This window comes from Acomys russatus, chromosome 6, assembly GCF_903995435.1.
Source record: "Acomys russatus chromosome 6, mAcoRus1.1, whole genome shotgun sequence".
In the NCBI taxonomy this organism is placed as follows: Eukaryota; Metazoa; Chordata; class Mammalia; order Rodentia; family Muridae; genus Acomys; species Acomys russatus.
In genome coordinates this window covers 54,022,416-54,025,309 of record NC_067142.1, presented here as the reverse complement: position 1 = coordinate 54,025,309, position 2,894 = coordinate 54,022,416, and the positions used below count along the sequence as shown (strand labels likewise).

The 2,894-nt window shown below is 41.2% G+C and overlaps 1 pseudogene; it reads left to right on the top strand.

Moving 5' to 3' along the window:
• The first annotated feature begins 2,058 nt into the window (after positions 1-2,058).
• Positions 2,059-2,194, top strand: LOC127191216 (uncharacterized; annotated as a pseudogene).
• Positions 2,195-2,894: the final 700 nt, after the last annotated feature.

Here is a 2,894-nt window from a genome sequence, read left to right as displayed (position 1 = left end):
TTGCTCCCCATGGCTCAGTCACCCTGCTTTCTTATAGAACCCAGGAGGACCACCAGCCCAGGGAAGGCCCCTCCCACAATAAGTTAGGTCCTCCCCCATTTATCACTAATTGAGGAAATGACTTACAGCTGGATCTCATGGAGGCATTTCCTCAACTGAAGCTCCTTCCTCTCTGATGACTCTAGCTTGTGTCAAGTTGACACAAAACTAGCCAGAACAACATCTTACTTTGGCCAGTAAAGTAGGTCATATATGATTATATCCCAGTCCCAGGACTAGAACTTACAGGAACTAGAGTGGGTTATTTGGGCGGTGGTTGTTAGAGTCAGCTTTGATTAATTGCTTGGGTAGATGGGTGACTAGAGGGATGGCCAGTTGGCTAGTTGGTTGATATGAGGCCTCACATTGGAGCCCCAGCTGGCCTGGAACTCACTAAAAAGGCCAGGTTGCTTCAAACTTGTGATTCTCCTATCACTCCTACCCAGTGCTGGGATTAAAGGCAGGTGCCATCACGTCCAATAAAACTCTGTGTTCTCATGAATTCCTATGGAAACTTTTTTCAGGCAAGAAACTGGAAAAAACAAGCTCAATTCACTATCCAATGATAAAATTCACCCAGCCTTGTCTGTCTTCACAATTTAGACAGCAACAATCAACCATCAAACATTTATGCAGGAGGCATTTTGAGCAACCAGTGTCTGGTTGGCCTGACAGCTGATGACAGGCGTACAAGCAAGTGTAACAGAGATCAACCAAGCCTACTCCAGGTGAGCATAGCAACCAACTACCCATAGTCTAATGAATATTGTTTTAAGTCTGGGTCTAGAGTTGGTTTGTTACTCAGCATAATTTAGACAATAAAAACCTATGTTTAAAGGAATCTTTTTAGCCATGCTCAAACTTAATAGAACACTATCTTAATTTAAAATCTTTAGATAATGTCAAACAACCTACCATTTTTTTTTTCAATACATTTATCCAGAATCATCAAAGAATAAGCTAAAGCATGTGACAAAATTTTCAGATAATTGATGGTTTCCTCTTAAAGTACAAAATCTCTTATTTAATGTAACTGCTTCTATGGTAATCTTTCTAAACTCCATTATGTAAATATCTGTGCTACCTACATTAGCATAATACTTGAATTCTGTATTTAGCTTTTCCTTAATGGTGTTATTCATTAATATGCTATCCAGAAGTATTACTCCTCTGGGAGTACTGAAATACATTGGACAACTGTCTCAATGTTAGATGGTCCCAGACCATTTTACCTTCTGTACTGAAAAGCATACATACATTGCTGTGACCCCTTCATCCTCCTTTAAGACATATCTACCATTTCTTACTGCTGGAGTAAAATCATATGCTTTTACTTCTCAAACTACTATAGCTACAAAGCCATATAGCCATGGAAACATTTATTATTTTAAATTATTCCGAATTAAAGAAACCCTAATTGACTGTAACGGCGGAATATTCTACCCAGAGGCAAATATACATAAAGAAGTAGCAAAGACTTATTTCTTTCCCCTAGAAACATGTAAGCAGCTGTGGTAGATAATAACCTCTATAGTAAATAAGCTTTAGATAAAAATAACCAGAAGTAAGAATTATAAAGTAAAATAAACAGATTGATTTGTGACATATAGACTCAATAGGCCATATATATGTATATATCACTATAGAGTTATAACTATATATTGTATGTTTATATGTCTATATATATTATATACATGTTTCATATTTATTTAACTGATATGGAAAAATAAACATTATATCAATCGTACTGGAATCCATATCACTAGAAAATTCAAAGAGGAAAAATAAGCCAAGATGTAAGTTATTTGTAAAATCATAACTATGATTTTGTAAGAACTAAAGATATATGTCCTTAAGTTAAATGCCTTATATATAATCAAAGAAATCAGATAAGAAAATACAGAAATTCATTATAGTAAAACTATGTGATCATAAAGTCAAAGAGAAAACTTAAAAATCTTTCATAGTAAACAAAGAAATAAATGGATCAGCATCCAACTCCTTAAAATTTTGCCCCCCTGTCAATGAGCAAAGAGACACTTTGTTGGTGGTGGTATTCTTATATGTCAGAGACAGAGCAGATGGCAGTCCTTTGTTCATTCTAGCTTGATGCCTGGCTTGGTGGCCAAGGCTGTCTTATACCTAGGACTCATAAAAAAATCAAATCAAATCCAGGCAGCTTGGGGAGGAGAAAGACAGACAGAGGCCTGTGGACCACCATGCCACCCACAAACCTGTCTCCCAGAGCACAGGTGGGTCATAGACACCCACATGCTGCCACACCACACAGCAAGGATGCACGACATCACCCAGGGGTCCACAGGTCCGTAGCCAGCCTGCAGTGGGAGCCACCGCAATGTACGAGTATGTGGTGGTCAGATGGGAGAGAAAGAGAAGTGGAGCCGCATGAGCATTATGAAAAGAGGGAGAACTATAGGCTAGAGGGTGGGGAGAAGTAGCCTGTGGTGAGTGGCCAGCCCTGCTCCCTGGGGCCATGGTGGGTTCCCAGCCCGAGGGTCATGTCTGAGTCTGTGGGTATGCAGCAGCATGAGTTAGGGCCAATGTCTGTGGCTCATGTTACCTCTGGAGAACGTAGGGATGTCCAGGGGCTGTGCATAACTGGCCCTACTCCTCACTGGATGGAGCACACTCAGGAGACTGGTCCCTGCAACTTAACCAGGCAGCACAATGGAGCTGGCCCTGGTTGCAGGGGTATGGGAGAGCTAACCCTGCCACTCATCTGCTGTGGGGTGGCATGGATTCCAAGGCGGTGGCCCCACCCCAAGCCCTACCCCCTCACCATCTCTGGTAGTCAGGAAAGCTACCCATCCATGGGGTCATGAGCTCAGGACAGC